Below are 22,919 nucleotides of genomic sequence, written 5' to 3'. Positions count from 1 at the left end.
GTATCATCAGCTGCGGTTGACCTATATTGGCCAAGGGAAGTGTCCAATTCCCGTAGATTTCCATATTTTTTTCCTTTTGTTTTTGTGATCATGGTGTGTCTTTTTTTTACTACTATATTTAACTGTTCATTCTGTCCATTACATGCTGAACATTTATAAGGCTTTTTTAAAAATACAGGTTTGAGTTTGTAATTTTAATTTCCAACCATTACCTTTCACACATTAAGATAAAGAGTTTCTGTTGAATAGAAGAAGATGCGAAGGAGAATCTTTTTAAGTTTGTTTTCAAATTTAATTTTGCTGTCAGACATGTTATATTACTGGGCAAGCAATCAAAAATTTTTTTTGCAGCACTATGCACCTCTTTTTGTGCTGAAGACAACATACAAGAATAAATGTCTTTTTCATTCTAGTATTGTAATTATGTATATCAATGTTCCTTTTGAACTGTAGTGAATTACCTACAACAAACTTCATGAGAGAAGAAATTCGTATACTGTGAAGCAGTAGTCAGAATGCCCAACTCTTTAAACAGTTTACAAGATGTTTGTGGGTGAGCACCACATATTATTCTTACAGCATATTTCTGAGCAAAGAAGACTTTCTTTCTTAAACATGAATTACCCCATAATTTTATATAATATTATTGAAAGAAAACAGACAAAATGTGTTACCTTACTGATTAGTCTTGCCACAATATTTGCTATGATTCTAAGTGTAAAAGTGGCTGAACTAAGTAGTTTTAGGAATTTCAAATTGTGCTTTTTCAGTTTAAGTACTCATCAATATGGACACCTATTTATTATTTCCTTGCTGTTTATTACACTTATCACTGGTGTAGTACACCTAGATACGCAGAACTGAATATGTGACATCTTTTTAAAATGAAGGTGGGACAATTTGCAGAAAACGAGTCAATCATACTTTTAAAAAAATTGTTAACCGTTTTTTCAGTTTCTGTATGTGTGAGGTGATTGATTACAATAAGGGAGTACATGTACAAGAAAAAAATTCCAGAACTTTTTCCATATCTCCCAGTTAAAAATACACTATTTCCAGAGTGAAAATACACTATAACTCTGGTAAAAGTACATTTTTTCCCCATGCCAGTATACATTGGCTCAGAGTTGTAAATCTTGTCATTCCTTTGAATGCTGAATGTGTTATACAGTGGCAAAGAATTTCCCGGCACTTTGGAAAATCAAACCCAGCAAAAAAACAATGCATTTTGGAAAGATCTTTAATGCACAACAACATTTATAGCGTGTGGCACCGATGAAATCGACACCAACATCGATTTGCATTCGTTCTTGGACTCTAAGCTTATCTTTGACTGTTCCGCCATGTTCAGTTCATTTCTTTGTGATCCTTGTATGTGTTAAGGTTAATAAATGAACTATTGCTAAATGGGTGTGATTATTGGTGCAACCTACCCAGTAATCCTCCTCACTGGTAAACCCAAGGTTTAACGTCTTCCGTTTTCGCCGTTTTACTGTGTCCGCAAGCTCCGCGTCGGTTATTTTCATGTGTATTAAACCGACACAGCATTTGAACAATGACTTCGGCCCAGCACCTAACATCAGATTTTGTGATCAACATATCAACATGCATCATGTTGTGGGTAATGTACACCCGCCAGGACTGCAACACAGTGCCTCTCACTTGATGATTCCACCGATTTCGCCGGACGTTTTTGAGCCTGCAACAACAAGTAGGGTTAGGAGTGTGCATGACTCCAGCTATCAAACGCATTTGTTCCCACCACATGTGCCCTCCCTCATCAGCTGTGCAGTTACCTCTTACGGATCTCCATGCAGTGTGGGACCAATGCCTTTGTCGGACAACCTCCTACCGCCAGGACAACGATTTTCCACACCGCATTCCGTGCAGTACCACGCGGATACCTTCCACGTGGCTGGAACTGCTTCATTCACAGGTCTACTTCCTCAGCAACTGAACATGCCCTCGCCTGCCTTGGTTCAGCATCAGCACATGCCTTCCTACTTCGATGCCTCAGCCTGCAACAGGAACAATAATTTGTTATCTGTGCCTGACTTCCACCTCCATCCCACTGCTACGTCTCAGTGTTTTGTTCCACGACATTCACCTTATCCACACACCATTTTGAGTGGAGTGACTATGAACAGTGAACATTCACACATTCCCTCCCACGCTCGACGTCATTTCCCACACTGTGCTTCTGGACAGCCCGCACCTACACAGCTCCCTACAACACAGGTGGTCCTTGCTATGATCATACGTCTAGCTTTCTGCGGACCAACATGCGTTCACAAACTTTGAACTTTTTCTGTCGCCCCCTCACTGGATCCAGTCGAGCTTCTGCTACCATTCTCGGCACATCTCAATGCCTCTGTGTCGGTCTTCTGTGATGCATCAATCCAAATACACCCACAACGTGATGAGCTTCCGCAACTGAAAACAACACATTATGGTGTCTCACCCGCGTTGGTCTTCCGCGTCACAACGGATCGTGCTCAACCACAATGTGTCGACTCAAGCTGCCAACTGCACAGCCATCATTGCCACATCTCCTGGAGGCACACTCTCCTGGAATACTACAGCAACAACAGCTCAATTCAGGCAGTGTTCCAACGAACTCAACTCAACCTGTTCTTCCGAACATTCTACAACACTTACCGACGCTGGCGCCATTTAACCCTGACAGAGCAACACCATGGTTCAAAATTGTGGACAAAGTGTTCGAGCGTTACATACTCGACGAGTCAACCAGGTTTCTGTGGCTCATCACGCACCTGCATGACCAGGAGGACTTGATTGCTGACCTGGTCGACGCCCCAGACTCGTCTACCCGGTACACTCTAGCCAAAAAGACAGTTCTACGTTGGCTTGCACGCTCAACTGAGGCAGTAATACAGCAAGTGCTCCTCACATCCGCTTTGCTCTGGCTCAAAGGCCTCCTGAACCTGTTGAGTAAAGAATGACAATTGCTGACAAGCTACACGAAGCATCACTACTCTATTTCGCCAGCCACTGCCTACCTGACACGTCTCAGGTTCAGGCTCATCGCCCTGCTTCCGGACGCGGCCGGGGCCGTACTGTGCCTACTGCTCCACTCGCTCTGGGAAGCAGTAAACAAGCAACTGGGATGTCACCGGCTCCATCCGTGGTCACGCCACTCCTGCAACCAAACCTGCTGTGGCCACCAAACCTCGGCCACCACCACTGGCAATGAACTTTTCGCAGAAAATGCAACCACACTACCCATACTGTTACTTCCACACACGGTTTGGTGAGGCGGCACGGAACTGCAGACCACCCTGCTGCTTCCCATATGCTAGTCGCAGGTAGGTCCGGGTGCCGCCTCCTGCACACAACATGACAGCCACCCCCCGTGCTGCATTCTGTCTGGGAACAACTGGATAATCGAGGACGACTTTACATTAAAGACATTTCGTCGGGATACCTTTTCCTAGTGGACACAGGCAATGAATGTTTCGCTGCTGCCTACGTCCTTAGCGTTGTCGAACAGCCGTCCTCATCATACTGCATTCACTGCAAGCCATGAATTCGACTAAACTACAATGCTCGGGTTCAACTTCCCACGTCGTCTCACTCTCCGCAAACTGCAAACTCGAGTGGACTTTTTTAGTGCACAAAACTGACAAACCTATACTAGGGTTTGACTTCTTGCGACACCACAAACTTTCACCGAACCTAGTGTGAAACACCGTGTTTCATCATCTGTCAAAGACTCACTTCCCCTGTGCTCTGTTGAGCAACGCCCCCCCCACCCCCGACACATCGGTCTGGGCCCATCTCATCCATAAATACTTGTCTCTGTCGACGACGTTACAAGAAAGAAACCACGCACAAGTGCCTTGTCGAGCTTGAACATGTCACTCGCCTACGCAAGGAAAACTTTGAGCTCTCCCTCCGGCTCCACGAAACACAGCTCCAGCTCTCCGATGCAGCAAAGGAATTACAAACACTACAGCAAGGGCAAAGCAAGGTCAGTAAGTGTGCCGAATAAGCTTGCAATCCCAGCAATCGTGCCTTCATGTGTTTACCTCCCACTACCACTCGCAACTGTGCTATCAAGATTGCCATAATGTGTACTGACCGTTCCACAGGGCTACACCCTCCTAACACGGCAGTCTATGACACTCGGCCGACACAAGTGCACATGTGCAACGAGTGTACATGTTCCCGAACTGACGGCTCCTACGACAACCCTCACGGGCAGCACCTCAAACTATGCAACTTTGGCTCCAGTGTGCTGCCATGCGAACACAAACCGTGCACTCGTGCCAAGTGTTTCGCCCAAGACCGTGCTGCCACAGGCCGTGCCCTCAGGCAATGGACTCACTAACAGCTCACGAGCTCTACCAAGCTCTCTCGACCACAGTGCCAATGCTTCGGGCCGGTGGCCATCTTGCCGCCTCAGGTCCCATCAGACCTGCTGAGTGGCTCCGAACACCACGACCACACCTTGCCTGCCCCGCCTGCCACACATTTTAAACAAACCACCTCCTGCACTGCCAGCAACATTTTCATCGTCACCAATGGCACGGTTCACAAGCTTCGCTTCCTGCCAGGTCCCTCGATCTCCAGTACACCACGTCAACTTTGTCCCAAGCGCCTCTCCGAACTTAAAAATCAGATTTCTGAACTACTAAGCTCCGGCGTCATGGAACTCACTGCCAGTAGTTAGTCTACGCCCATACATATGACACCCAAGAAAGATGGGTCGTGGTGCATGTGCGGAGACTACCATCGACTAAATGCACGAACAATTATGGACACTTACCCCGTACCCAATATTGCTGACTTTACCAGTTCCCTCACAGGTGCGACCACATTCACTGTCATTGATTGCAAACGGGCCTACCACCAGATCCCCATGGCACCCGAAGACATCGAGAAGACAGCAATCACCACCCTGATTGGGTCATTTCAGTTTTGATTCATGCCCTTCCGTCTGAAAAACGCAACCCAGGCCTGGCAACGCTTCATCAATGAAGTGCTATTCGATCTAAAATTCTGCTTTCCATATCTTGATGACATTCTCGTGTTCAGCTCCTCTGTTGAGGACAACATTTGACTTGTGCAAACTGTTATGAACACTCTCGCAGTTCAGGCATAGAGACCAACCAGGACAAATTACAGCTACATCAACCTACTGTCACTTTTCTCAGTTTTCGGGTCTCTGCCGATGGCATTTCAAACCCCCCACCCCCTGACAAAGTACAAACAATACTAAAGCTACCCAGACCTCCGTCATTCGAAGATCTCCGGCGCTTTCTGGGGATGGTTAATTATAATCGCTGACATCTACCTTGGGCTGCAGAGATTCAGGCTCCACTGACGGACGCCTTGGCAGGCACCAACACTTCTGGATCTTGGCCCATTCCATGGACCCCTGCTATGACTGACTCTTTCACTGCCCTCAAAAATCTTCTTGCTAAGGCCTGCACCATCGTGCATCCTCATCCCAATGCACAGCTTTTCATCACCACAGAAGTGAGCGATACTGCCATCAGCGCTGTCCTTAGCCAGACAATCGACGGCCAAACTTCGCCTCTTCAGTTCTTCTTGCACAAGCTCACCAATGCACAACAGAAACATTCCGCGTTTCACAGGGAGTTGCTCATGGTCTACAAAGCGATTAAGCATTTTAAGACTGACGTTGAGGGACGCTCTTTCTATGTTCTAACGGACCACAAACCCCTGGCTGCAGCCATTACAAACCCGCCAGCTGACCTGCCTCCTCACCACTTCAGATGCGTGGACTTCATATCTCAGTTCACCACTGATGTCAGACACATAAAGGGTGCTGACAATATCATTGTTGATTTCCTTTCAAGAGTCGATGCCGTCCATTTGCTGTTAGACCTCTCTGAACTGCCTAACCTCCAACCCGCCGCCAAGGAAACACAAAACCTGATTTCAGACTCTACCTCTTCACTACACTTCGTCCGCACCACCTACCCTGGCATTTCTGGTGAGATCTGGTACGACGACAGTACAGGCACATTACACCCTCTCATCCCAACCACACTCCGTCAAGCTGTCTTCAACGCATTGCATAATTTAGCCCACCCCAGTGTTCATGTATCTGCCCGCCTCGTAGCGCAGCGCTTTGTATGGAGAAATGTCAACAAGAACTGCCAGCAATGGGCACGCTCCTACGTTGCATGCCAACGCTGCAAAGTACACAAGCACACTTCACCCCCATCGGCGCCTTTTCGATTCCTCCTGGGTGTTTCCAGAATATTCATATTGACATTGTCGGCCTTTCTCTGCCTCTAATGCCTTTTGTTACATTCTCTCATCTATCAACCAAACAACTCGCTGGGTCATGGCTGTCCCCCTCCCCAGTATTACAGCAGAAACTGTTGCTCGAGCTTTTGTTGAGTCATGGATATCGCCAAGGAGATATATAAACTACATAGAGTGGCTATCTGTGAGGTAACAGCGCTCCCAGCAGCAGCGAAAAGCAACACCAGCCGCCATTTTTTGAAACAGCTACATGTCAGTGTATTTACATTTGGTGTATAGTACTGGCATTAGAAAATCACTGTTTTCTGGTTGTAATTTGTTTTAAAAGTCTTATTGACCGATCGCAAATCATGCCCAGTGTATGTGCACTAATAGAAGTAATAAAACAACTGGAACATCATATTTCAGTTGAGTATCTAAATGCGTGTTGTACTTATCGTCTTGTGCATCATTTTCGTGTTTAAGCTGTATACAAAATGTAAATAAGCTACTGTATACATGTCTCTTTATTTTTAGATTTCCTCTGAAGAAGAAAAAGCTGTTAAGTAGGTGGGTAGCCAATATAAGGCGAGATAAGTGGCAGCCAACTCAATATAGCTACATATGCTCATTTCACTTTGAAGATAGATACATGTATAGTACAAATGAGAAAAGGCGACTTCTGGCAAATGCAGTATCGACAATATTTATGTTTCCTGACCATCTGCAGTAATCAACTATAGTATAGAGACAACCAAGGAAACGGCTTGTCAGTGAAGAATCAGCTTCATTATCAAATGAACCAGGTAAAATAGTTTCCCTGTTATTTATTTGTTACATGGGTTATGTGTGAATTGTACTATTAATCAATGTATGTTTATAGAAAAATAAAGCTTAATGATAATACTTCATATTTGTAGGTGAAAGAGTGAATCAGAATGATCATACAGATCATTCTTATTGTTTGCCTAGTACCAAAAAATTGAAACAGAATTATGAGGCATTACAGAAAAGGACCGAGAAGCTGAGGAAGCAAGCGAAACATAGGCAAAGTGTTTCAAGAAAGAAGAAAATTTGTGACATATAAAACAATGTTTGTAGGCCTAAATAAGAGACTTCAAGACTGAGCTTCTGAAGTGATAGGATGTGACAAAAATAGTGATATTCTGAAGCACTTTTTGCAATGCAAAACAAATGTTCAATTTATGAATATCCTAAAGAAATAAGACAGTTTGTCCTTACACTCGATTTTTACTCCTCCAAAACTTATAATTATTTGAGGAAGTTTGTTAAATTACCCCATCCTCGAACACTCCGCAGGTGGGCAACTACAGTAAATGGCAGTCCTGGATTTACAGAAGAAAGCTTAAAAAAATTAGCAGATGAGGTTCAACGTAGTTCAGGACCTATTTTAGCTGCACTTATGTTCGATGAGGTGGCTCTTAAAAAAGACTTAATATGGGATGGTAATAAGGTCTGGGATTATGCTGACTTAGGGCAAGGATAAGAGGAAAGTGATGATAGCCAAACAGCAAAAGAGGCACAAGCGTATATGATCACTGGGATTAATAGAAGTTGGAAAATTCCTGTTGGCTATTGTTTTCTTAATGGTTTAACAGTAAGTGTGAAACTTAATTTACTGCAGCAGTACCTCCGTAAATTGGAGGAAACTGATGGAAAACACGTTTCATTGCAATAAAATGCATCAAAAATAGTTTTTATACTGCTCCAAAGGGTGTATTCAAATTTTTAACAGTGGCAGGGACTGTCAAACCTTAATATGGAAGAAGAATTTCCTTCTGTAGCTGTGTGTGGAATTGTTCAGAATGTTGGGTGACAGGCCAAATTTATTTACTCGATTTTGACCATCTAATGGTGCCAGCTGAATTTGGAGAAGAGTCACATTACTCTTTTCTAGCCAGGATGCTGTTAAAATAGTATTTTAATTGTAGGGTACACCATTTGTGCAAAAACCAGGCAATGGAAGAAAGAGGGAAACATATTCGGCAAATATATACAAACTTATATTGTTTAAGGGACAATGAAAGCTCTGGTGCTGACAATTGATCGGTTTTGGACCTACTGAACTATTTAAAATTGTTTTTGACCTAATCTATATGGCACTGCAGCGAAATGAATTGCAACATTTCAAAATAAACTTCCAATTAATCGATGTCAGAAATGTGTTTCATTTCTTTTAGCCTTCATCACTATATATTTTACAGTAGAGAAATCAGATTGTCTGTACAGATTGGCTTTTTTTTACGCCATGCATAGTAAACAATAACTACATTCAGTATTAGCAGACGACGTGTAGGCTGCACCTTGACGTTACATGATATGGCGGCTCAGTTTTCAAGTTGCTTCAAAGATGGCGGTGCCATAGCCAGTCTATGTTGTTTATAGAGGTCGTTGGGTATCGCATTTCAGATGTCCAGCTATCATCAAGACTGACCAGGGCAGACAATTTGAGTCTGCCCTGTTCAATGGGATTTGTAACATTTGCGGCATCCGTCGCATACGTACCACAACATATCACCCGTAAAGTAACGGACTAGTCGAGCGCTGGCACCACACTTTCAAGGCAGCTCTTCGATGCCATGACTCTCTACGGATGGAGGCCCTTCCCCTTGTGCTACTCGAATTCGTGCAATTTATAAGGAAGACCTCAAAGGCACAATAGCCGAGTTCGTATATGGCCAGAACATTGTTCTCCCTGGTGAACTTGTGAGCCCTTCTGCTTCTATCCCTCAGTCTGACTCACCTTCCTTCATGGACCAAGTCAGATGCCATTTCATCAACCTTCATATCCCTCCACCCGCCAGCCATTCCTGCCCTAAGGTTCATGTCTGGAAATCTCTGGACAACTGTGTGTACGTTATGCTCTGAGGCGACACTGTCCGTGCTCCCCTCCAACCTCCATATACCAGCTCATACCGGGTTCTCCGGCACTCAGCCAACACCTATGACATCCAGATGAAAGATTCAGCTGTTACAGTCTCTCTCAACAGTCTTAAGCCTGCTCATGTTGAGCCTTCTTCTACCCCCCTTCAGGCCACGACCACGCCACTCACTGCCATGGCTCACGACGCTGCGATCGCTCCCTCCACGTCAGACTTACACACTCCGTCAAGTGACTTCCAGCTCCAATCGTCGAGCTCTCCTCTGACCTCGCCCTCTACTCTGGTCTCACCCACTCCATCGAGTGAGCACATATTCCCCACGTCGAGCTTACCTACGATCGTGCCCTTTGGTGGTCCCTTTGACCTCTCCACCGTTGCCTGCCTCGCTCTGTTGAGGTTTCTCACGCTTGAACGTGGCCTTGCTCGAGGTGTTTGTGGCTGTTTCCCCGGACATAACCCATGACATCTCAATAATACTGCACGATTATTCACTGTTCGTCGTGTGTTTCTCTTCATCCAGCGCTCATGACACAACCTCCGCCACTCCCTGCCACCTGGTGAAATGTGTTTCCCTCCCACCTGATGTCGACCTGGACATGCTTTGTGTGTTCACCGTGCCCACCAGAGACATCGTCGTCATCGCTCCTTTCCACCTGCAAACCGCTGGCCTACCTGTTCTTGTATGTGTTAAGGTTAATAAATGAACTATTACTAAATGGGTGTCATTATTGGTGCAACCTACCCGATAATCCTTTTCAAGTGTATGTGTTTGCATTATGGAAGTATAATGGAACTCCTGCAGATACAGCATGGTAACTACTGAAACACTGAAATCAAGTTTGGGATGTGTTTTTGTCAGACGGTCATAGTTCATGTCACATGATCTGGCAAGCCTTTGACAGCAGATATTCAGAACACAGGAAACGTGATGTACTCCCCCAATAGTGACATTACTGTTAAGTAGCGCAGACACACAAATAGGAAAAGTTGATTATTTAAATTAATGTATATACAGCTTAGCTGCAAGGAAAGTTAAGCTTTGACATGTAATATTAGTCCTCAAAAATGTTTTGCTGTTTTTCTTTTCTGATCTTATGATTATGCAGGATCCTAAGAACACAGCTTAAATTGTGGGACTGAAAATTTCTGACAAGCCTTACTATAAATTTTATTGCTGTGTGTCAAAATGTTTCATGGGTTACCTACCTGAACACATGTTCTGCTGAGCATTTTGACTTTTGCATAGAAAAGCCAGCTATGTATGTAATTGCTCAAGAACTCACTTCTCCCATTTTCCTTTTTAGAACAATTAAACTTTTTGCCAGTGTTATTGCATAATTTATAATCTACAAATAACCAAAATAAGCATGAAGAACTAACCTTGAAACTTGGTGTTTTTCAACTTGCTTTACCCTTTAAGATATACCATACCACAAACATGGCAGTAAAATACTAAATAACAGCATAAATGTCTGGTCTTCATTGTTAATTTGTGAATGAGTGTCTAAGGCTCTGTGATTTAAGAAATGCAATGCACATTCTCACACATAACATAATTCATCTTGTAGAAAAAGAAATATATTTTGAAAGTAATATTGCTCCAACTACCATTCATTATATTTTCCCACAACCTGTAACAAATTTAAGCAGTTGTAATAACACACTGATTGAAACAAAGGCCATGAGAAAGGCATGTTCCAAGCAAGTTGTTGTTATGAGTTACTGTTTAGTCTTTGACATATTTTGCTGCTGGCAGAAACTTGTGTGTGCACTGTGTAATTTTTTTTTTTTTCTCTTTGTAAATGATGCTTTTTCTTTGTAATTAAAGTTTTATTTTGGAGTTATTCTCTCATTTACGTTTTTTGCTGAATTATTGTTCTGCAGCAGAGGCCTAAAGTAAAACTCTTTGTTAGAGATATCTATTACTGCCAATCGAAATTACAAACATTTAACTGAAAACTAATAAAATTAAAAACTCCCAGAAGTCTAAAAAATTCCTGAGTTTTACCCATTTGCCCTAGGGTGTATAAAACCTGCAATACTACTGTTATCTGCTTGTTGTATATTTGCTGGCATATTGTTTCGACTTACAAGAAATATTTGATTTTCCTGACAGAATTATGTCCCTAGACTACATTGGCTATATGTATCATCAATACCATAAAATGTCCGTTTATATCAGAAAATACTGTGATTCACACAGTAGATACCATAGATAGGTCACAGAAAACAGATAATATCAACCAGAACTCTTATATGAAGATGGCATCTGTTCTTACGCGAGTAATGGGTATAATGGCAGGGGCACTATGAATGTAGTGTGTGCACTATAAGCTGAGAATGTGGGTCTCACGGGAAACATGCTGACAATAAATCCCTGCAGTCGCACTATCCTCTGTGCCCTCGGTGGCTCAGAGGGATAGAGTGTCTGCAGTGTAAACAGGATATTCTGGGTTCAAGTCCTGGTTTTGGCACACACTTTCGCCTGTCCCTGTTGATGTATATCAATGCCTATCAGCAGCTAATGGTATTGATTTAATTGTAATTTCAGAACTATTTTATTATTTAATGCTTATTAAATTTGGCTAGTGGACATGTAAATTGCATTCTCAGTAGAACAACTCTTCTGAATCCCAAACTATAATTTGGAGAGGATTTTGTTGTGAAGGTAAGACACTATTAGAGAATACATAACCTTCTCAGAAGTCAGCAGTTCAGTGTTGCTGCAGTGAAGAAGAAAGTGCCAGTATGAAGTTAAGGTAGGGGAAGTAAAAAGTCATGAAGCACATCATTAATGCATCTTTACTTCATTTATGCAGAATTTTGGAGATAAAATGATATTCAATGTGATTCAAACAGGCCAAAGGGTGTGTTGAAGGCTGTCTTTGGACTGTTTCCTGTGGTGACTGGTACCTGAATGAATGGTACCTGAATGAATGAGTTCATTCTGTGAAGAATATTGAAGTGCAGCTTAGGTCAATGGTTGCAGTAGCAAAGTTGTAGAATAGCATACATGTCTGGGATGGTGCTTGCATTGTTGTTGTTGTTGTTGTTGTCTTCAGTCCTGAGACTGGTTTGATGCAGCTCTCCATGCTACTCTATCCTGTGCAAGCTTCTTCATCTCCCAGTACCTACTGCAACCTACATCCTTCTGAATCTGCTTAGTGTATTCATCTCTTGGTCTCCCCCTACGATTTTTACCCTCCACGCTGCCTTCCAATACTAAATTGGTGATCCCTTGATGCCTCAGAACATGTCCTACCAACCGATCCCTTCTTCTGGTCAAGTTGTGCCACAAACTTCTCTTCTCCCCAATCCTATTCAATACTTCCTCATTAGTTACGTGATCTACCCATTTAATCTTCAGCATTCTTCTGTAGCACCACATTTCAAAAGCTTCTATTCTCTTCTTGTCCAAACTATTTACCATCCATGTTTCACTTCCATACATGGCTACACTCCATACAAATACTTTCAGAAATGACTTCCTGACACTTAAATCTATACTCGATGTTAACAAATTTCTCTTCTTCAGAAACGCTTTCCTTGCCATTGCCAGTCTACATTTTATATCCTCTCTACTTCGACCATCATCAGTTATTTTGCTCCCCAAATAGCAAAACTCCTTTACTACTTTAAGTGTCTCATTTCCTAATCTAATACCCTCAGCATCACCCGACTTAATTCGACTACATTCCATTATCCTCGTTTTGCTTTTGTTGATGTTCATCTTATATCCTCCCTTCAAGACACCATCCATTCCGTTCAACTGCTCTTCCAAGTCCTTTGCTGTCTCTGACAGAATTACAATGTCATCGGTGAACCTCAAAGTTGTTACTTCTTCTCCATGAATTTTAATGCCTACTCCGAATTTTTCTTTTGTTTCCTTTACTGCTTGCTCAATATACAGATTGAATAACATCGGGGAGAGGCTACAACCCTGTCTCACTCCTTTCCCAACCGCTGCTTCCCTCTCATGCCTCTCGACTCTTATAACTGCCATCTGGTTTCTGTACAAATTGTAAATAGCCTTTCGCTCCCTGTATTTTACCCCTGCCACCTTTAGAATTTGAAAGAGAGTATTCCAGTCAACATTGTCAAAAGCTTTCTCTAAGTCTACAAATGCTAGAAACGTAGGTTTGCCTTTCCTTAATCTTTCTTCTAAGATAAGTCGTAAGGTCAGTATTGCCTCACGTGTTCCAACATTTCTACGGAATCCAAACTGATCTTCCCCGAGGTCCGCTTCTACCAGTTTTTCCATTCGTCTGTAAAGAATTCGCGTTAGTATTTTGCAGCTGTGACTTATTAAACTGATATTTCGGTAATTTTCACATCTGTCAACACCTGCTTTCTTTGGGATTGGAATTATTACATTCTTCTTGAAGTCTGAGGGTATTTCGCCTGTTTCATACATCTTGCTCACCAGCTGGTAGAGTTTTGTCAGGACTGGCTCTCCCAAGGCCGTCAGTAGTTCTACTGGAATGTTGTCTACTCCGGGGGCCTTGTTTCGACTCAGGTCTTTCAGTGCTCTGTCAAACTCTTCACGCAGTATCGTATCTCCCATTTCATCTTCATCTACATCCTCTTCCATTTCCATAATATTGTCCTCAAGTACATCGCCCTTGTATAGACCCTCTATATACTCCTTCCACCTTTCTGCTTTCCCTTCTTTGCTTAGAACTGGGTTTCCATCTGAGCTCTTGATGTTCATACAAGTGGTTCTCTTATCTCCAAAGATCTCTTTAATTTTCCTGTAGGCAGTATCTATCTTACCCCTAGTGAGATAAGCCTCTACATCCTTACATTTGTCCTCTAGCCATCCCTGCTTAGCCATTCTGCACTTCCTGTCGATCTCATTTTTGAGACGTTTGTATTCCTTTTTGCCTGCTTCATTTACTGCATTTTTATATTTTCTCCTTTCATCAATTAAATTCAATATTTCTTCTGTTACCCAAGGATTTCTACTAGCCCTCGTCTTTTTACCGACTCGATCCTCTGCTGCCTTCACTACTTCATCCCTCAAAGCTACCCATTCTTCTTCTACTGTATTTCTTTCCCCCATTCCTGTCAATTGTTCCCTTATGCTCTCCCTGAAACTCTGTACAACCTCTGGTTCTTTCAGTTTATCGAGGTCCCATCTCCTTAAATTCCCACCTTTTTGCAGTTTCTTCAGTTTTAATCTACAGGTCATAACCAATAGATTGTGGTCAGAGTCCACATCTGCCCCTGGAAATGTCTTACAATTTAAAACCTGGTTCCTAAATCTCTGTCTTACCATTATATAATCTATCTGATACCTTTTAGTATCTCCAGGGTTATTCCATGTATACAACCTTCTATCATGATTCTTAAACCAAGTGTTAGGTGCTTGCATTAGGAGTGCAATATTTGCCTCAAATTTGTCAAGATGTACCCTTTCTCAGTGTGAGGTGGAGAAGAGAGGAATACAGTTGAGCTGCTGTAAGTTGATCCCTGACAGTTGCAGTGAGCTAGGTATGGCATCTTCACTGGCCTCTCTCAACCAATATCATAACGCCATTTTGTAAACATCTCTGTGGCAACACCTCAGTAGTTGGCTGCTGTTGTCACCTACAGCTGTTAGTGCTTCACAGGTGAAAGCTGGCAACAGAGCTGTCAGGGACCTTCTTATGCTGTCCCTACTATAGGTTCTGTTCAGATGGCAAATAAGGCCATTCCAATGCATAAACTCGAATTCGGCTATAGCAGCAACAAGTTGCTCCAGTGTTAGGTGTCATGGCATGCTGAAAATTGGAGGTCCAGGTGTGATGTGAATATGATGCACTGTGTTGTATCATATTTCTCTTGGTGCTCCAGGTGGGAGTGCGATGGCTGGATGATGGACAAGAAGATCCTGCTACTGCAGCATAGATGAGCTTCAGCACTAAGTTTTGGACAATGCTACAGAACCCACCGTTGTGCCAGTGCAGTCCTTGTCAATGAGATGAGAGACAGAAATGCTAGTGAGCAGCGGAAAATGTGTTAAGAAATCAGCACCAACGACTATTTCTGCGACAATTGTTGTTGTGGACTGGCAAGACAGCCAATCCACTAGGACAGGAAGCCGAAAGGCATGCGTTTAAGCTCACGCAGGCTGGCGTGAGGTCTGGAACAGGACAAGGTCTTCAGACTAGCAAAAAAGGTATGTAGCTTCTGGAATACTTAACTTTAATCCATAATTGGTGAACATCGCTCTTGACGGTACATGTTTTACAATCTCAATATTAACTGGTAATGGCGCCTTGCTAGGTCGTAGCAAATGACGTAGCTAAAGGCTACGCTAAATATCATCTCGGCAAATGAGAGCGTAATTTGTCAGTGAACCGTCGCTAGCAAAGTCGGCTGTACAACTGGGCTGAGTGCTAGGAAGTCTCTCTAGACCTGCCGTGTGGCGGCGCTCGGTCTGCAATCACTAATAGTGGCACACGCGGGTCCGACATATACTACCGGACCGCGGCCGATTTAAAGGCTACCACCTAGAAAGTGTGGTGTCTGGCGGTGACACCACATTCCTCCCCCGCAAATCGGCATACGGTTGTGTTATAAGGCTTCCGTCCGCCGTGGGGAGGACCCCATATTGACGTATGCGACGAGGTGGGGAGCCTAAGAACAGGCGAGGCTGTGCCCCCCGCACCCTGCCATTCGGTCTGAGGGGAGCTAGGAAACGCCTGAAAACCTACTCTAGGGTGCACACCAACATGTGATGTATGTGCCCGTAGAGAGACTGGAGGGGCTGAAGGGTCGACCTCCATCGAGTCGGGGCACCCGACAGACGAAGACACCGTGTGGTCTGGAGCGGGCAAGAAGTCCATGTCAGAGGTCGGCGGCGCATGACCCAGGGAGGTGCCTGGCGGCTGCAGCAAAGTGTCCACTGCAGACGTCGCCAGCGGGAGAACAAGCGGCGGCGGTGGCGCGTCGCCATGGGGCAAAATGGAAGACAGCGTCGGTAAGACCTGGGGCTGAGGCGAGCCAGTAGATGGGTCCCCAGGGCGCTGACTGGACGGCACCCTCGCTGAAAGCAGAAGGGGAGCGGCAAAACCTGTGCGACGACAGAGGTGCAGCTGATTGAGATGCCGACGCACCTCACCAGAGGGCCCCAAAACCAGATACATAGCGCGGTCGAGGCAGCGAAGAATGCGCCCTACGAGCCAACACCGTGAACCTCGATAGTTACGATAGTAGTCAACGTCGCCCGGAGCAAATGCAGGTGTCTGCCGCTGCACAGGAACCTAACGCAGCGGATTTAGCAAAGACATCAAGATTCGATGAGGACAACCATGGAGCAACTCAGCCGGCGAGCGACCATGTCGGGGCTGAGAGCGATACGAGGACAAAAAGAGCAATAACGCGTCCTCCCGAGAATGCGACTTTTTGAACTTCAACATCTGTGACTTGAAAGTCCTGACCAATCGTTCAGTGGCACCGTTTGACTGAGGCGAAAACGGCGCGGATGTCAGATGTTGAATACCATTGGCCTTGAATGACTGAAATTCTGCGGACATGAATTGTGGGCCATTGTCGGAAACAATAGTCTGTGGAAGACCTTCAATGCGAAAGATAGCAGATATACCCCAATGTCCTTGGTGGAAAAGCTATAAGACAGAGGACTGTAACGAACACGGGACCACGACCCTGGACTGATCATTATCAGAACGCAACAGCAAAACACCACGTCGAACAAAAAGTCTCTCCTTGTGAGCAAAATATCGGCGAACCAACGGATCCTCGATCCATGACTTTGACAAGGGCCATTGCGTAGCATCAAAACGCAGAATGGTAGCAAGGACAGGGTCAGCAGCTGTGGCTGTAGCTACATGACGAAAATCAATCAGAAACGATTCGACCACGTCATCAGTTTCCGCTTCAATGAACATGCAAGCAAGTTTGGAAGAATCGGATGCTCTATCCTCAGCAACAGGCAAACGGGACAACGCATCGGCGTTTCTGTGCTGAGCAGTGGACTGATACAAGATATCGTAGCAGTACTGTGAGTAGAAAATAGACCAGTGAATGAATTTCTGCGCTGTACGCAGAGGTACAGCCTTGTTCGGATGAAAAAGCGATGTCAAAGGTTTGTGGTCCGTGATGATGGTAAAGTTACGACCATACAAGAAATCATGAAACTTAGTAACACCAAATACGAGAGCCAAAGCTTCTTTCTCTATCTGTGAATAATTTCTTTGCACAGACGAGAGCAATTTGGACGCAAAGGCAATAGGGCGATCATGCGATCCATCTTTGTGCGCAAGCACAGCACCGATCCCAAAATCTGAGGCATCCACCATCAACAAAAGGGGTTTCTGGGGATCGAATGGCGTAAGGCAAGTATTGGAAAGCAATGCCGATTTCAACTGGCGAAAGGCGCGTTCGCATTCCGTCGTCCAGACGAATGGAACACCTTTACCGCGTAAGCGATGAAGCGGAGCTGAAATGGAAGAGGCGTGGCGCACATAGCGATGATAATAATTGATTTTTCCCAGCACACTCTGTAGCTGCTTCAAATTCTGCGGCGAAGGCAAGTCTTGTATGGCACGGAGGTGCTCTGCACTCGGATGTATGCCTTGGGCATTGAGTACATGTCCCAGATAGGGTAAGTCACGAGCAAAAAACACACATTTGTCCTTCCGCAAGCGAAGACCATTTTGTCACAAGACCTGAAATAACGTTCTGAGATTGGCTAAATGTTCTTCTTCCGTCTTTCCAGAGATCACAATATCGTCCAGATAGTTTGCTGCAGTAGGGACCGACGCACAATCAGTTTGCAGATATTGCTGAAACAATGCAGGGGCGGATGCACACCCGAATGGCAGTCTTTTGAATCAATACAAATCAAGATGCGTGTTAACCAGCAAAATGCGCTGGGATTCATCGTCCACCGGTATTTGCAAGTATGCATCTGCTAGGTCCAACTTCGAAAAATATTTACCCGGGCACAGTTTGTCAAAAAGATCTTCCGGGTGGGGTAAAGGAAAAGTTGCGATCACTAGTTGTGGATTCACTGTAGCTTTGAAGTCCACACAAAGTCTCAATTTTCCGGAAGGTTTTGGCAAAATTACTAAGGGTGAAGCCCAGAAAGAAGCCTGCACACGTTCAATTACACCTTGTGATTCCAAATCGTTTAATGTTCTTGCGACCTCATCACGCAATGCGTGGGGAACATTGCGCGCTCGGAAAAATTTCGGTTGCGCGTTTACTTTCAGTTCCAAACGTGCTTTATAGTTCTTAGCGCAACCAAGGCCCATTGCAAAAATGTCTGCAAACTCTTCACATAGGCGAGAAACACTGTCTGAAGGCACAGTCTGGTTCACTGATAGGACCTGATTGACTATAGACAAGTTAAACAACTGAAATAAATCTAAACCAAACAAGTTCACTGCACAAGAAGAACGAAGGGCGTAAAATGACACAAGTTTTGTTTGTCCTTTGTATGTTGCAAGAAGGCTGCACTGTCCTAACACAGGGATTGCTTGTCCTGAATAACTACTTAACTTAACACTTGCGGCACGCAACGGAGGTATGCCCAGCTGTTTGTACATGTCGTGATTGATAAGTGAATCTGCAGCTCCGGTATCGAGCTGGAACGGTATCACTTTGCCGTTAATGTCCATATCTACAAAAAGTTTATTGTCCTGCCGACGACAAGAGCGACTGTCTCGTGCTACGTGAACCGACACTGGTACAGAATCACTTGCAATGTTACGGGATTTCCGGCGATGTCGACGCACACTATTTGTGGGACGAACAGAGTCACTGTTAGAGAGAGTGGCACTGGGTGGAGTGGAATGAACTACATGAATTTCCATGGGCGAAGGTTCACGAGCCTGAGTATTCTTGGTTCGATTCCGATTCCGGCGCGAAGCAAAGGGCCTGGAATGGTTGTGAGTGTTCGATCTGAGCTTTTTCTGGCAAACACTCTGAACATGTCCTTTTTTATTACAGAAAAAGCAAATAGCTTAGCGTGACGGGCAATTGTCACGCGAATGTCTAGTAGCACACCGCAGGCATGATTTTAGCACTGCAGTTGCTGGCTTGTGCGGCACACGTGGCGGAGAGCTTGGCGGCAGCTGCGCGGACAGGTGCGAGGGCTGTTTACTGTTCCGTGCAGCGCGCCCGGCGGGCCGGTTAACGTGACACACGGCCGGTGAAGTTTCAAATGATTCCTGAGCAAAGTCAAGTGTGTCCTGTCGATCCAATATGTCCATCACTTGTTGAAGGGAGGGATTGACTAGTTTCAAAATCTGTTCCCTTATACGAACATCAGAAACGTTCTGTGCAATTGCATCACGTACCATAGTATCTGAATAAGGGAGTCGACATTGACACTCAAAAGCACAATCCCTAGTAAGGCCTTGCAAAGTTGCAACCCACTCCCTATTATTTTGACCTGCCGTACGTTTTGTACGAAAGAAGGTATACCTTTTTGCAACTACATTGACTGATTCTTTGAAATATGCATCTAATGCAGACAAAATTTCGTCATAGGACAGAGTTGCTACGTCGCGTCGGGGAAATAATTTCACTATCACACGGTACGTCTGGACGCCTACGGATGCTAACAAAACAGGCTGCCACTTGTTACCTTGGATTCTGTAGGCAGCAAGATGGAATCCAAATTGGCGTGACCACTCCGTCCAGCTTTCCAGTGCAGCATCAAAAGGACGAAAAGTTGGTGCAACAGCATGTTGTGGCTGCAGTAGCGGTGGAGCAGCAGCTGCCGCATCGTTTTGCATTGCACGTAGACCCTGGACGAGCTGCCCAAGGGCATCCAGTAAGCCCTGCATCTGCTGATTCTGTAAGCGATAAAATTCGGACAGTACATCGGGAGATTGTGGCGAAGCCATTACACGAGTAAATCAGGGCAGTATAGGTACGAACAAGATTTGGGCTCGTCGCCAACTGTTGTGGACTGGCAAGACAGCCAATCCACTAGGACAGGAAGCCGAAAGGCACGCGTTTAAGCTCACGCAGGCTGGTGTGAGGTCTGGAACAGGACAAGGTCTTCAGACTAGCAAAAAAGGTACGTAGCTTCTGGAATACTTAACTTTAATCCATAATTGGTGAACATCGCTCTTGACGGTACATGTTTTACAATCTCAATATTAACTGGTAATGGCGCCTTGCTAGGTTGTAGCAAATGGCGTAGCTGAAGGCTATGCTAAATATCGTCTCGGCAAATGATAGCGTAATTTGTCAGTGAACCGTCGCTAGCAAAGTCGGCTGTACAACTGGGCTGAGTGCTAGGAAGTCTCTCTAGACCTGCCGTGTGGCGGCGCTCGGTCTGCAATCACTGATAGTGGCAACACGCGGGTCCGACATATACTACCGGACCGCGGCCGATTTAAAGGCTACCACCTAGCAAGTGTGGTGTCTGGCGGTGACACCACAATTGTGATGGTGAATTTACAGCTGAAGGAAAATTGCAATCCTAGATCCAAATAGAAAGAATAGGCACCACGAGTGGTGACGGGTGAGTTGTTGGGAGCTGACTGCTAAAATAGTGTTGGTCAACACCCAATGAGCACGGTGTGTGTGGGTTGTCATGCAAGTCAGACCATATGTCTATAAGAAAACAAGGCTCAGATTTTCTGTCCGAGATGAAAAAGCACTTTGAGGCAGTGTGACAACTGTATGTCCTCATTTGCAGATGCTGCTGGCATTTGGGTGGTTGCACAGTGGGCAATACTGGGAAGTTTGCTTGCCAAAGGTGGAGTGATTCCAGCACATAGTGGGTTGGTCTTTGGAAGGACAACATTCATGAGTGTGCTGGTGAGGATGAGGTGATGTGGGAACAGCAGCTGGCTATGCATAACCTGCAGACACTTGAGCTGTGAGGGCTTCAATCTGGGCCATAACCAGCTGGAATTACTGGCTGACCAGGTGGGTTTTGAAGTACTGTAGCCCACTGTGCAGAAAGGTGGCGTAGTTATCACATCAGAGGCAGCATTGCTTTTGTTGGTAGTGGCAACACAACCTGCATGAGAACATGGGGCTGCAGTTAGGGCCACAGCTACAGTGTCAGTGCAGGACGCTAATTCTTACAGTGCATGTGTCTGCTCAGTTGCAAGGCTGGCACGTGCCTGCCGAGGCAGCCAGATAGGCAAAAGCACATGGAGCAGCTCATCTGGAACTTTTCTATTGTTTGACTGCAACAGAATTTTTTACAGGCATGTTTTTAGAGTCATTCAAACAACATTGGAGGGTGAGTATTGAAAAATACTGAATTTGGAACATAAGTGACACCCTAACTAACACATCCCATTGCTCAAGTTACCAGTATTTATGCTACCACCGAAGCCACAACAGGCCCCATCACACAAGTGGCCACTGAAATTATGACACCAACACAAGACATTCTGCCTTGTGTATCTGTGATTAAGCATTATATGGAGGTAAAGTGACATTACAGCAATGGGATCCCATCTGAAACCTTTGAATCATACACTTAAATTGGGTGTACAGTTGGATGAAATTATTGTTACTAAAAATTGGGCCCAAAACTTTCAGCCTCTACCATTGGGCATCAAGTGTTATATTTTTATGTGGACTGGTGCATCCTCATACTAGCACTGTTGCACACTGGGCAATGCTTGCTGCTTGACTAACCAGTGCCATGTCGGGCCAGTGCTGTAAGTTCACAATTTGCCCATTAGATAGTGTGACTGTCAGTTGAAGTCACTACAAGGTGAAATATCTTTCACGTACAGTATAATTGAACATTGGAGCCCCTCAAGGGGATGTGTTAGGCGCAGTACTGTTTCTCATTTATGATGCTAGTTTGAAAACTCCAGAGTCATCACCACATATCAGTGCTAGCGCAATGATGTTCCCACATAATAATAGGTCACCCTTTATAGGTAATCACATGATGTGTGAGTGCCCTGGGTAGAGGTCCATGGTACAGATGTCTTTCTTAGCCCAGTAAATGGACAAAAAAAAAGGTCGCTTAGAGGAAAGAAATGATGCAGTCACAAATTTTTGTACAGTGCTACAAGAGAGTGTCACAAACAACATACTAAAACTCCTGAGCAGTGTAGTTAAGGGTGGGGGAGGGGGGGGGGAGGGGAGTTGTTGAAAGTTTGCTTTCTCATGTTTTCCCAAATAAATAAAAAAAAATATGGGTGCTAGGGAAAACATTTCCCAGTGAAAAATCAAACTACATTAAATTTCCTACAGAAAATTTCCTATTCATTTTGTTCTCTAGGCCAAGTAGTTCCTGCACTGAAAAGTATGGAAAAACCGCATACTGTCAAAAATATTGATTTACCAGCCTACAATTAATGTTTACTTTTAATGGTGTGGGTTGAAAACATAGGTATTAAATGTGTGTACCACATCTAAGTGCCATAGAGCTCTGTTAATGGATGAATTGTGTTCTGTGGATGTAACAGGGTGGAAGCAAAATATCTGGAGTAGAAGCACAAAGGGAAGGTAGGTTGTATGTTTTGGTTCGGGGACTTCCTCCCTTCAAAAATTTGCAAACTGAATGTTGAGCAGGTTAATCCCCATTGTATCTACCCCACTATGTCACAAGAAGCAACTGCAGGATGTTCCATGAAATTATGCTGATCCTCCACAGTGGGCCTTGTCAGCCACTTTTGACACAACACACAGACATATACGGGGGTTGTTTATTGTACACTAAATGCATTAACACTACATGAAATGCAAATATGAGTTACTAGTAACATAAACACAAGAAATGCTCATGGACATAATATACATAAATATCTGCATACTGTTCTACACTGCCATAGAGGA

This window comes from Schistocerca cancellata, chromosome 5 (genome assembly GCF_023864275.1).
Source record: "Schistocerca cancellata isolate TAMUIC-IGC-003103 chromosome 5, iqSchCanc2.1, whole genome shotgun sequence".
NCBI classification, from domain to species: Eukaryota; Metazoa; Arthropoda; class Insecta; order Orthoptera; family Acrididae; genus Schistocerca; species Schistocerca cancellata.
This window is presented reverse-complemented; position numbering follows the sequence as displayed.